Genomic DNA, 13,459 nt, shown 5'->3' on the forward strand with positions numbered 1-13,459 from the left:
GACTAGGGACCCGATCCTGAGGACGCACAATGCATTTGGTGTACTTTGACCATTAGGGGCGCTATAATTAGGAAGACTTTCTCGTATTGACACCAAACTTGGTACGTTGATTCGTGAACACATCCTAAGGACCCACAATACATTTGGTGACATTTGACCACTAGGGGCAGTATGACTAGCACTTTCACCTATCGCAACCAAACTTAGTATGTGGACTTAATTTGGTGTGCTTTGACCACTAGGGGCGCTATATTTATTAACACTTTCACTGATTGAAACTGAACTTGCCCATATTAAGACTGCACAATTATTTTGGTGACCTTTGACCACTAGGGGTGCTATAATTATCAACACTTTCACCGATTTAAAACAAACTTGGTATGTGGTCTTAGGAGTACATCTTAAGGACACACAATAAATTCGGTGACCTTTGAATCCAGTCCAGTCCAATCCAATCCAATCAACTCCAATCCAATCTAACACAACACAGTCAAGTCCAGTCCAATCCCAACTCTTGCTCAACTGCTTATCTGCTTGGCCCCTTCATTGCTGCTTGCAGCTATATTTCATATTAATTTTACACTTAACTACATTATTTACTTTGAATTACACCTGCTAAATCCCAATGACTTATTTTACTTTACCATGAAAATTCATATACGACAGGCAATAAAATGTGTTACATTGGCCTTTATTGTATTTATCAATCAATATTCAAATCAACATGGCTTTCTCGTCTGCAGTAGGGGGCTTACGCAGTGACACTCGCCCCCTCTCAATGACCTGCCTCGAGTGAGAACAGAGACTTTTGCTTGACCTCAGTGGTTTAAACAGTCCATAGTCTGGGCGTGAAATGTCCTTTAAAACATTTTGGGCCCTTGTCCGTACTGTTCTGGTATAGATGTCCGGCAGGGTAGGGAGAGGTGCTCTGATGGTCCCTTTGGCAGTAAAAGTCAGGTGTCTGTAAAAAGAGAAAGAAAGCATATGTTACAATTGACCCTGTCCATGAATATAATTAACTCAGCTTGTGTGACAAATAAAAGCAAACCCACAATAGCAGCCTAGAAGTCGGGTGCAATAGTTAGAAGTAATGGAGATATGTATTACAGTTGTGCTCATAGGTTTACATAACCTTAGCATACACATACATTTAAAAATCATCTGATCTTGCCTTAATTAAAAAAAAAAATGAGGAAAAATCCAACCTTTAAGGAACACTTATTTATTTACGATACATTATCCGTTCACAAAGAAAATTGTTGTCCTTAAAGGCTGGATTTTTCCTCATTTTTTTAATTACATACCTGCAAACTAGTCACCTTTTGCCGAAAATCGCCATTTTTGAATCAAAATATGTCATTCACGTGAATCGTGTAGATCCGAAGGCTTTTTTTTTTTTTCGGGGGGTCAACTTCCCATAGTCTGGAGTGAGACTAGTCGATTTCATGCGAGATTTATAGACAAGTGATTTACCTCTCTTTGTGCTATTTTTGAAGACCTACCTATCAGTTGTTTCTGAGGGCGGGCTTTATCTCTCTCACTTTCTGTTATGGCCTGCAGCAGCGATATGACCAAGGAAAAAAAGAAAATCTTAGCTAACAAGTACGGGCCACATACACTCTCGCTGACTATAAACTCAAGGTAAAACATCATATTGTTAGGCTACTTTTCTCTTGCCTTCGGTGGGTTAAATGAAAGACTTGCTGAGGTGAGGTTAACAAGTGTTTACTCGCAAATTCAAGTTCCCGCAGCATTCCGCAGCATTCTCAGTAGACACGAGAGGAGCAGAAAGACACCAACATAACATGAGGGATAGATGTATTTGTTAAGGGGGGGGGGGGCATTTACGTTCAGTTGTGAAGACCAATACCCTATTTTGAATGACAAAACAGCTTTGGCGTGTGTAACAGCTTAGAATGGCTTACAATACATCCAGCAACATATTTGGGGACATGAGCACTATGGCTCCAGGCATCCCAAAGTGCTTGGAGGAGAATGCACTGAAGTTCTTGAATTGTCAAGGACCAGTTGGGGCAGTTTCATGTCTCTGTTGCTGAGATAGTTTCGATCGTCAAAAGGTCAGAATTGCCAAGAATCTTGTAGGGGCTGTTTGGGGCATATCTCTGTTCCTGAGATAGTTTCGATCGTCAAAAGGTCAGAATTGCTAAGAATCTTGTAGGGGCTGTTTTTAAAGAGTAGAGATTGTCTGTGCTGTGGGGGGTGAGACAAGGTACTCATGTTTTGCATGATATCTCAGCACCCAAAGTTGTTATAAATCCATCGTAGCACATATATTATCATCTAATATTGTGATAGACCTTTGTATGAACGTGTGTTCTATAGATATAACCTGTTGAACTTCCATTAGCTATTTATGGCCTGTAGGCCTCATTGACCTGAGCTAATGCAAGTCAGAAAGGGGAAGATTCTATTGGGGAAAGGTTCCAGTGGGGGCTGGCATAGAAGCAAAGAGGGGGAGTGAGGGTGTTTTAATGTACAGAAGCACACATACAGTCCATCTAATCAATAAGTATGTGTCTGGATTCAATTTTATACACTGACCATTTTCTCACCCATTCATTTCTAATGGCCGGTCATATTTGAGACCGGGAATACACATGGGTGTTAAAATAAAAAAAAATTCAAATTTCAAAAAAATTTCAAATTGTCATGAAAATTATCAAAAATTCTTTTGTGTGTTCAGATGCCCTGTATTAAGTCATGGCGCCTAATGGTAGTCAGAATAAGGTAACAATATTTTTGAGAGAAAAGAATTGTCAATTGCTAATGCCATGAATATCAGTGGAAGACCGCTAACGTTAACATTAATGAGCTTGGAAACCACAAAAAACTTATTCTGCCTAAATAAAGTAATGATTACTGTATTTATAACTAGTATAACTGTAGTTACAGTCCCTGCATTGTAAAATGCAAGTTAGACATGCAAGGAGTGAACATTTAGACATAGAGAAAAAGTATCAAACGTAGCTTGTGCAAAACGTAGCTTGTGCATAAAAGTTAGCTTTTCTTTTACACGTGTGAAATCCAATGATGCCAAGTGTGCCTTTCAGACTGTCGTTCAGCCGCAGCATTAACGAGTTACATAATGGATTTAGATCACTAAATAGTAGGTTTTAGAAGGCAGGCGGCAACTGATGATTGGGGCATCTTTCGGAAATATGTCACCTTTTTCAGCCCTTCTGAGTGTCTGCAGAAGCTCTTGCCTTCTTGCTTAAACCACCTTTCTGATGCCTAACATAGATCATCCCCCATCTGACGTGCAGTGCCAGCCTCTGGCTCCAGGCTGGGACTTGCTGGATGGCACCTAAAAAAAATAAAACAGCAATTGCTATACATTATGTTATTGTTGATTAAGATAAAAATCAAAGCATTAAAAAATAAGTTGGTAAGTCAATCAGGTGTACAAACAAAAATTATGATTACCTTATGAAGGCACCCTTGCCACCATCACCATCAATGTTAATTCTTGATTTGTGATTTTATTTGTGAGGGTTTCAGTTTCTGTCAATAGAAAATAAGATTTAACAAAACTATGATTATGCTCAGTTTGGCATATATTCAACACACTATTTACATTACCACCAACATAATGGTAAACATGGCTAAACTTCAAAATTTAAGACTATTATAAAAAGCTACAATAATGATGATTAGTTTCTGTATTAATGCATTACATTGCACATTTGTCAAACAAATTAGAGGGCCCTATCATGACATTCTAAAGTGCATCGTCACTCGTCAAAAGTCTATTCAAATTTAGTAGGATGTCCAGTTCACATTGGGAGGGGTTTTAAGTTATCAAACGTGGGAGTTTATGGCTAAACAAGGTGTTCCTAGGTTTTTTAATCATATGGGTGTGTTTGGGGCGTAACATCATTTTAAACCAATGAGAATGACATCTGTCATTCCTTTATGGCAGAACGCTAGCGATATGTCAAATAAATGCATCGGTATTTTGGTATTCAACGGTGCATTTGAAGGAGGCTGCTTGCGAGACCGTTTAGAATAGTCATTCTTAAACCATGCTTTACTAAAACCTAGCATAGCTTTCACACATTTGCACTCGTCTATTTGAACTCATTGGCAAAGTGAAACTAACTTCACCAAGGAGTCAGTCAACGACAAGACAGTTATATGCAGTTACTTTCACTATTGACTGACAATGGGTTACCACCGAAAACATAGGCTGGAAAAAGCAACACTTACCCTAATATTGCTCAAATGACTGAATAAAACAACAGTTATCCTGCAGAGGAGTTGCTTATATCTCGTGACAGTGCATCTTCAGCTGTGCTCCATACGTGTCTCTCGCCTCTCCCCTAATCACTTTTAACCGTCATTACCAATTTGCAAATGATGGTGAATTACTACTGAAAGAACTACTCATTATGAGATGTACAGTATTTCGTAATATCTTTGTTCTAATTATGTTTCCCATTGTAATTGTGCAATTTGTAATGCTTTGCATGGACGTGCGCTGGTGTGCGTTCATGAATGATAGAAGGATGGTGCGTGCACCTTCCAATATGACTGGTGACATGCGCTCTTAAAATAGCATATGAACAACTCGCCAATGACTTCTGACCAGGTTTAGGTGGTGTATGATAGCGATTTGTAGACAACGCCGCTAGGGCCCCTCCCCTAGGTTGTTAATTGCCACACCCCTGGGCGTAATGCTTAAAAAATAAACGTGCAAAATACCGAATTCAACTTTGCGCGGGTGAATAACTAGTATTACGCCATGCACTGGTGACCCAAAATACAGCCCAGAGTGTGCACAGTGACATACCCCATAGCCCTCATTCAAAACACACAAACACTTACAGCATGTTGAGGGCAGCAGCCATGGCTTCCAGACATAGTCAAGTAGCATGTAGTAGTACACTGTAGCAGGACAGACTGACTTTGCCCTGGTCTGTTGATGAAGCCCACTACAGTCATAACAACAAACAGACACATACAAAAGGATAAGCTAAACACAGTAACAGACACAAACACATGCACAGATTGCACACAAATGTGACCAGGCATGGCAAAACCAGGCTCAAGTCGCAGAGACGCAAGTCGCGAAAAACGACTTTGAAGGTTTTTTTTTTCAAAATTTGTTATTTTTGGGTTTTTTTGCAGAATGTGCAAGTTGAAGTCCTAAAGAAGCAATTCCATGTTTCAGATAACAGCATTGGTTGCTTTAAAAGTGTATATTTTGTCTTTGAAAATGGTTAAGTTTCAGGAAGTAAACCAGCGTTTGAATTGGGCGTGACTATTAGTGCTCTTTTGTTTTGTCGCCAATCAGCTGTATGCTAGAAGTAACCTCATGGCTACTTACTGAACCAACATGCTGTTTGTTTACAATTGGAATGGAGATGGACAAAGCACAGCGGATTGCAGATGACCTGAATCTGATGATGAAGGCGACTTCATTACATTGGAGAACATCCCTAATCTAGAGCTGACCTTAGCCGAAGATAATTACAACGAGGAAGAATCTCTCGGTCTGGCAGCAGAGGAACTAGATCGTAAGATATCAGATGCTATTTCCACAGTTACATTTGACGGGGATAAAGTTTGTGTGTTAGAAACTTTATCCATCGCTGCTAGCTAACGTGGGCCTACTGTCGTTATCTATTGGCACCATAGGCTACTAGCCAAAACCCATTACAGATAGTTTCGGTGGGCAATTCATTTGAATAATGCGAGAATGTCTTGTTTTGACTGATGGCAGGGTGCCTTATCGTGTGTGCATTCAAATTAACAGGGTTTGCAAACGTGATCTCATGTTTGTTTAGTTTGCGCTGCTACCAGTCCCCATTGATGGGGTCAATGTGGAGGTGGTTAGCACCTACAAGTATCTGGGTCTCCACCTGGACAATAAACTGGACTGGTCAGCCAACACTGATGCACTCTACAAGAAAGGGCAGAGCAGGCTGTACTTCCTGAGGAGGCTGCGGTCCTTCAATGTGTGCAGTAAGCTCCTCAGGATGTTCTACCAGTCTGTTGTTGCCAGCGTCCTCTTCTATGCAGTAGTATGTTGGGGAGGAAGCACAAGGAAGAAGGATGCAGGGCGAATTGACAGGCTGGTAAGGAAAGCTGGCTCTGTAGTGGGAGCTGAACTGGAGTGCATCACTTCACTATCTGACAAAAGGACCCTGAACAAACTGATCAACATCTTGGACAATGAGTGTCACCCACTCCACAGCACTATTGTTAAGCAGAAGAGCCTGCACCGCTGGAGACTTCGCTCACTGCCTTGCACAACTGACAGACTGAGAAAGTCATTTTTCCCCAGGGCCATTGAACTGTTCAATGCCTCACTTAAGGGAAGAGGAGAGAGAGACTTCTCTGCATAGTCTGTCTGCCTCTTCACCCCCTCCATGTTTGGTACTGTCTGTCCACTAGCCACTTTTACCACTGTCTTTATGCCTCACTGTTTGCAGAATATGTGAATAACTCAAAATGTCTCTGGGGAGATTTGTGCCTGGTTTTGCCATGCCTGGTCACACATTATAATGTTATTTGCTATTCTACGTGTGTGTGTGTGTGTCTGTCTGTCTGTCTCTCTCTACCTGGTGAGTGAACTCTCTTGCGGGATTGGAACTTCTTTTGTATGGAAGTGGCACACATTTGGAATATTCCAGAATGCACTCAGTGTTCTCAGGGAAGTGGTCCTCACAACTCACTGCCTGCAAACAGGGAATAGAGGTAAATTAAGATGAATAAATTGCAAAATACACATAACATGAAAAGACCATCACTGAAGCACTTCTGCCCTCACATGCATCTTAAATAAACACATGCCTTGGTACAAGTCAGGTACAACCAAATAAGGGCTATGAAATGAAGAACATTTTGCCTAATGCTACATCAGAATACTTTGACAAGATTTGGGAAAGATTGGAGTTTTTTAACTAATGCCCCCCATTCAAGCTTTACTCAAAAGACTACAATCTTTCAATAATCTTACCCAAATCTGGTCAAGTCTTCTGGTGTAAGGATGGCTTAATATAACACTATACGTTACCCTTCACAAACTAAAGATCCCTTGACTTGTCGGCATCATATTGAGGTAGGTCAACCCCCTGTTCACGTTAGCCTGCATGGTCATTAGCAGCCACTATAATGTAGGCTAAGTTATAGCTAGGTTAGCTAACGTACGCGTGCCTGATAGCCTTGGCCATTTCATTCAAACTAAAACTTTACATCCATAACGAAATCTCAGACAGACTTATTGTTGGATATGATATTACTACCATTCCAGATATTCCACACAATGGTTAAGTTAGTTAGTTGAAAAGTTAACATTTACAGCTAACGTTAGCGATGTTAGCTCGCTAGCTAGCAAACGTTAGCTAATTCTAACATGACGGTTAACAAACGGTTTTGGTTAACATTAATGCTAGAGCTACAATATAAAAACAGTATTTTCCTAATTAATTCCAGTTTTCAATTGGCATACAAAAGTACTGTAGTTCTTACCTTGGATATGATGATGGCAGAGTTTCTACAGCTTGCAGTCAGATGCATGACAGAAAAATTACGGTTGAAGTCACCACCAGTGGCAGGAGTTGGTTGAAAAGTCAGTCAGGGGTGGGGGATGGGTATAGAGCTGGTAAGTCCCGCCCATCCGCTAAACCCCCAGTGGACCTCTAGATTGAAAAATCGTCAATGCAAGTGAATGTGAGAAAATAATTATTTTCTGGTCCCGTTTGATTTGTGCCATGAATGTGAACATATGTCGTCTGTGAATTTTTAATATAATTTTTCATGTTACGAGTTTGACAGTATATTATATGATTCTTCGGCTATCAGTTGTGGAAAAGACATAACGAGAAAGACTACATGTCGCTTGTGACGTGAGCTAATCGCTAACATTAGCTGAGATGCTAGTTTTTGTAACGGCAGGAATAAACACACATGGTAACAAAAATATTTGAAACATGTCTAGCTTCACTCAACACATTAACACTACGATACAGTGTGATTGTAAAGTTGTATGGTTCACTGTGTTCAAAGTCGTTATTAAGTTATCTTAATAACCCTCTACATCTCGACCAACTGATGGTTGTTATGGGAAACTAGTGATCTGTCGTCTAGCGGAAAGTTGTAGTCCACAAAGTGCTCTCACACAAAGTTTAACCGCATCAAACTTCTACCCGCTCAATTGTACCATTCTTTACACGAAAATTTATATTAAAAATTCACAGACAACATATGTTCACATGCATGGCAAAATTCAAACGGCTACTCATTAGTGGTTTGAAGCCCAGTTTCTTAATTAAATCAACATTGGTTTTATCAGACCCACGTTTACAACATGATTGATCCATTGTCACGTTGGCCCACAAGGAAGCCATAGCTTGTAATGTTAAAATAGTATGAAATTATAGATGCTCAATTTTAACAAGTTTAATAAGCCTTTCTTATGTGTTATGGTTTGTAGCATATATTATAGTATTTATTTATTTTCATTCGGCTATTGATTGAATTGTTGTTTATTATTGCTATTCTTCTTAATGTAGGCCTAGGCTACCAACTTTTTAAATTGTTTACTGTTAAATTTAACTTTGTATTGTTGTTATGTGACAACTCCAGCTTAACCGAAGTTGGCAGACAGCATTGGGGACGACGGGAAAGCACATAATTTAAAATGTGAACTTTATTCCTCCAACAGATCTCATGCATATTATACATAAAAAGTATATTAGACCTACAGACTACAGCAACTATAAAATCTCAAAGATATCATTGAAATTGAACCATAACCAAAATAATTAGATAAGTAGGCTAGCCCTGGCCTGAACAAAGTAGTCTTTAAATAGTCTATTTTTGAATGTCCCGAAATTAGATAGAAATCAAACGGCAAACAGCCTATCAGTGATGTTTTATGGTTCGTTTTGGGCGTAGGGCATGCGTGACTGTTAATAAGGCAGATCTTGGGCCTAGGCTGATATCTAATATGATAGCGGGTGGAGACCTACCCAAAGATATCCAATGGTGTGTGTGACTTGTGATTTGGGTATACATACCCCTGATATCTCATTGGCAAATCAGGAGTCAAAATAAATCAATATTTTCACTGATTCTTAAAAACTCAGGATATGATCAAAGATGCTCCTGATATGCTGCATGTCATAAAAACATCCGGTCAGTATATCCCCTGATTCAGAACCTTTTCACCCAGTGTATTGACAAACTTTATCCCTCAAATAATTTATCGTAGGCCTAGCCTATCTTGCGTTTGGTGTGACTTAAACCTTACCCCATATCCAGTTTACACATGATGCTAGCATATGAACATGTTTTTAAAAGGAGCTACGAAAAGGCAGCACATCTAGGCATTACAATTTATTGTCTTCTATTCAACAAAGTGGTAGGCTACAGTACATATTCATAGCCTGGGTTTTCCCATGCTGCCTTACGAGCGCGATTTTATTCACGCTGCTAGGCAGCCTGGATTCCATGGAGCAAATTTTCGCCTCAGTTAGGGGAACAATCACAGAACGGAGGGAGGGCAGCAAGACGATGACGACACACCGGAGCCGTTATGAGCTACGTAAAGACGCATTTGATAGACATTCGTAGCGCCCAATAAACGGCTCTGGGCATTCGTAAACCACGTTTCAAATACGAGAAAATGAATGTCTAGTTCCCAGACCCCATCTCAATGAGATGAGGTCTGACGTTAGCCAGGCTAACGTATTCATAAAACATTGGCAAAAAACTGTAAGAGCTTGGGTCTCAACACGGGTCCTTAACATAAAAGTAGAGAATGTCAGTTTAGTTACAAAAGTAAAGTGTTGTGCAATGTGTGTCTAGGGGTAGATGAATAAACTAAACATAATGCGACGGAGACGCAGAAGGAGGCGAGATCCCCAGAAGGGCAGCGAGTCAGGGCAGCTCCCAACGAGCTCTCTCGTCGGAGCAGGCCAGAGAAATGAGTGAGAGTGACATCATGCCAGAGCCGGCCCTCTTATGGCCACGACAATTAACTTCAGGAGGCGTCACCTCTGTACTCAGCAGCCTGTAGGAGACAGACAAGATAGCAGTAGCCAGTGTTGGGAAGGTTACTTGCAAAACGTATTCCGTTACAGAATACAGAATACATGCCCAAAAAATTTAATTTGTAACGTATTCCATTACGTTACTCAATCTGAGTAACGTATTCTGAATACTGGGATTACTTACGCATTGAATTGCATTTTATAAGTGTAGGAATGCGGCCATCAAATCCTGCTTACTAAACAGGCCTAATTCTGGTGTGTTCTTCTGTTCGAAATGGCTGAAGTGTTAGGCCCACATAGGAGAATGTAAAGTCAACTGCTACCTGATACAACTTTAGCAAGGTGACCACTAAAACTACAGCAGGCGACTAGGCTAATTAAAACAAACAAAAAAATAGGCTACTTTAAGGGCGTAGCCAGAAATTATAATTAAGGTGTTTCTGTGAGATTTTAGGTGGCATCAACCCAGTACAAGTGAGGGGCACATATAACAGGTGGAACGCAAATGACCTCCAAAAGTAAACATAGACTACTGTATATCAGTGCTCTCAAAATTAACGTGATCGCGTAATGACAATCGAAAAACGCATGTTAAAATATGCTACTTGCAAGAATAATTCTTCAGAGGCTGCATCATAACTCATTTTAAAACGTAAATGTAGATCTAATTAGAAAAGAAAATAAGCCATAAAGCTATTTTAAGTTAGAATAAAAAAATTAGAATGCAGTGCCTATTTTAGAGATGGGTTTTATTGTAGGTCTAAATCAACATGTGAACTAGGCTTTGTTTATTGATTAGCAAACTGTGTAACCGATTGGCCGAAGTAGCCTGAGCTATTAATACTAGGGAAAATATCCTTTGAACAGACATCAGGAACCACGATCAGTGAGGAACACGAGTTACCTCCGCTATATACTTTACTCCTAATTTGCTGTGCAAACAGTCATTTCAGGGTCTCCGATGACGCGTCCATAATGCGCGCTGGCTGCGTTTTGATGGGTGCAATATGAGGCTAGTGCAAGACTGAAGAGCCTGTGGCTCATGAAGAACATGGAAACAATTTCATCATAGATTGCTTTCAGGAGCTTCTGGGAAATGGAATTGCCTTTATTTATTTAGAGAGTGAATAAACTTATGAAACAGAGAAGTATCGTCATGTAATCCATTGATTTCAACAATGTAACTGTATTCTAAATATCAACTATTGAAATGGTAACTGTAACGGAATACAGTTAGGCTACTCATAATTTGTATTCTGAATACGTAACGCCGGTACATGTATTCCGTTACTCCCCAACACTGGCAGTAGCACAATAGGGGCGGAGCCACCACACAAAGACCCACCGGGTCGTAACAACAGGCACATGGCAAGACCATCATGTTAAAGACTGGACATGAGAGAAGTCTTTTGTCACCCTCTTGGACCTTAACCATGGTCATTGGCGACACCTGAGGGGACCCCAAGGAAAACCACTAAAGCAGCACTTGCAGAAACTTGCATCACTATCAGATAATCTTCCAGATGAATATAATACAGCAACAATCATTGATGGAATGTCTCTGATCCAGAAGGTCAATAACAATGTCTCCACTTTTGCAGACATTGCTGCTGCTATTCATAGCATGATCCGTAAAGAGGCAAAGCAGAGGCAGATAATTGTTTAGATTAAATTAGATTATATTTAACTTTATTGTCATTGTGCAGAGAACAAGTACAGAGACAACGAAATGCAGTTTGTGTCTAAGCAGAAGTGCAAAAAAGCAGAAAAGTGCAATGTGATATACACAGTATAGGCAGGTGGTGCATAGACAGGACAAGAAATATAGTGCAGTGTAGACAGTAGTATACAGTTGTTTTGCAGAAGGTGGTTTAGAGTAGCATAAATTAAATATAAATATGTGCAGTGTATTAGCAGTTACCTTATAAGAGCAGAATAAATATGGCTATGTAATATGAACGATGTATGAACAACATGTAACAGCAATGTAGTGGCAGTACCATTATAGTAGTAGTAAGAACAATATAGATATATGCAGTGTATTAACAGAATATATTACAGAAAAACTGAATAAATATGGATATTTAGTATGAACCATATAAACAGATATGTACAGTATGTACAACTATGTGCAGTGTGGTAACAGTACCATTGTAGTGCAGAAACAGTAACATTACAATAGTATTAATACTAAGTGTATGTGCAGGATGAAAAGCAGTAGAATATGGCTATGTACAGTGTAAGTGTAATTACAGTATGTACATTTGTAAATAAACAGACACTATGGGTGGGATAGGGTAGTGCAGTTGGGGGGCTAGGGGATGTCCTCCTTGTTGTCCCTGTCAAGGTTGCCATGGTCGTGGACACCTCAACAGGCACAGGCAAGGAGGCATCAGGCGGGGGCGGGGCAGGGGGTGATGGGGGCTAAGTTTGTTGGATGTCACCGGGATGCAGAGCTAGAGTTCAGTAGGGTGACAAAATAAAGAGGGGAAAGAAGCTTCCTCTGAACCCGCTGGTTCGGATGCGGAGAGACCTGTAACGCCTCCCGGAGGGGAGTGGGGTGAACAGTCTGTGGTTGGGGTGAGAACAGTCTTTGATGATGCGCGCCTTACGCAAGCATCGCTTGCCCTGGATGGCCTTGATGGAGGGGAGTGAGGAACCGGTGATGCTTTGGGCAGTTTTCACCACCCTTTGCAGTGCTTTCCGGCCGTGGGTAGAGCAGTTGCCATACCAAACTGTGACAAAGTTGGTGAGGATGCTCTCGATGTTGCAGCGGTAGACGTTCACCAGGATCTGAGGAGACAGATGGACCTCAGAAAGAAGAGACGCTGGTGAGCCTTTTTGATCAGGGTAGAGGTGTTGAGGGTCCAAGAGAGGTCCTCAGAGATGTGGACACCCAAAAACTTGAAGCTGGTGACACGCTCCACCTCAGTCCTGTTGATGAGAATGGGTGTGTGGGTGCTAGCTTTAGACTTCTTAAAGTCCACAATGAGCTCTTTGGTCTTCTTGGTGTTGATAGCCAGGTTGTTATCAGTGCACCACGATGTTAGGTGCTGGACCTCCTCCCTGTAGGCCGTCTCATCGTTGTTGCTGATGAGCCCAATCACCGTAGTGTCATCTGCAAACTTGACAATGGTGTTAGAGCCATGTACAGGTGTGCAGTCGTAGGTGAAGAGGGAATAGAGGAGAGGACTCGGCACACATCCCTGTGGAACGCCGGTGTTCAGGTTGATGGTTGAGGAGGTGTGGCTATCTAACCTAACAGACTGAGGTCTGTTAGTTAGGAGGTCCAGAATCCAGTTACAGACGGAGGTATTGATGCCCAGTTCTCTGAGTTTGGTGATCAGGTTGGAGGGGATGATGGTAGGGCTGCAGCTATCGATTCTTTTTGTAATTGATTAATCTAGCACTTTATCGATCGATTAATCGGATATTTATTT

At 40.9% G+C, this 13,459-nt stretch overlaps 1 long non-coding RNA gene across 1 annotated transcript; it reads right to left on the minus strand.

Annotated features, from left to right (window-relative positions):
- Nucleotides 1-733: 733 nt before the first annotated feature.
- Nucleotides 734-7,574, minus strand: LOC125294999. The gene is made up of 6 exons (XR_007193614.1): nucleotides 7,495-7,574; nucleotides 6,585-6,701; nucleotides 4,846-4,952; nucleotides 3,445-3,522; nucleotides 3,187-3,325; nucleotides 734-961 (listed from the first exon to the last, which is right to left on the minus strand). It is a non-coding gene; the product is annotated as an uncharacterized LOC125294999 (long non-coding RNA).
- Between the last annotated feature and the right edge of the window lie 5,885 nt (nucleotides 7,575-13,459).

This window comes from Alosa alosa, chromosome 5 (genome assembly GCF_017589495.1).
Source record: "Alosa alosa isolate M-15738 ecotype Scorff River chromosome 5, AALO_Geno_1.1, whole genome shotgun sequence".
Classification (NCBI taxonomy): domain Eukaryota; kingdom Metazoa; phylum Chordata; class Actinopteri; order Clupeiformes; family Clupeidae; genus Alosa; species Alosa alosa.